The sequence below is a fragment of the Helobdella robusta genome, assembly GCF_000326865.2.
Source record: "Helobdella robusta unplaced genomic scaffold HELROscaffold_81, whole genome shotgun sequence".
NCBI lineage: Eukaryota > Metazoa > Annelida > Clitellata > Rhynchobdellida > Glossiphoniidae > Helobdella > Helobdella robusta.
This window is the reverse complement of record NW_008705469.1, coordinates 1-811: the sequence shown is the minus strand read 5'-3', so window position 1 is coordinate 811 and position 811 is coordinate 1.

The following is an 811-nucleotide window of genomic DNA, read 5'->3' as shown; positions in this document are numbered from 1 at the left end:
CCCTGTTCTTGATGTGTTCTTGGTTGTGTGTATTCTGTCTTGTTTCACATCATACACTTTGCGGTGTATGTTTGGTATTGGTGATTTGGGTACTGGTTTAAGTATTATGTTTTAACTGTTGTGGTGTTTGATCATACTACGCCTAATGTTATTGTTTAAAATTGTTATAAGTGATATACTAAAAAAGTCATATATAATTAATGTTAGACCATTTTATCCTGCAGTTAATGGTCTGATTTCTTGGCGGATGATTATTTGTTGTAGTTAAATATTCAATCGATAATTAATAATTATAAATAATTTATTAACAAAGCATCTAAAAATTATTTTCAAAGCATGTTTTCTTGCGGTTATAGGTCTGTCCGTTTTGAGGTTTTTACAGGTTGTACAGGTTTTTACAGGTTGTACAGAATTTAAAATGTATTTTACAAATTTTTAAAAGGTTATACAGGTTTCGCAAATATTGTGAAATTTTTTTTTCTAGGAAAACCAGGTCGAGCCCTACGGGCAGAAACAAAATGTTTTTGAAACGCTCGCAACATCCCAACAAAGTACGAGATAAGAAAAACCGAAACAAAGAATCAACGGATTGTAATAAAAATAAAAGTAAAAAACGCTCGCAACATCCCAACAAAGTACAAGATAAGAAAAAAACGAAACAAAGAATCAACGGATTGGAATAAAAATAAAAGTAAAAAACGCTCGCAACATCCCATCAAAGTACAAGATAAGAAAAAAACGAAACAAAGAATCAACGGATTGGAATAATAATAAGTAAAGAAACAAAATCCAGAGAAGTAACCTCGAATCG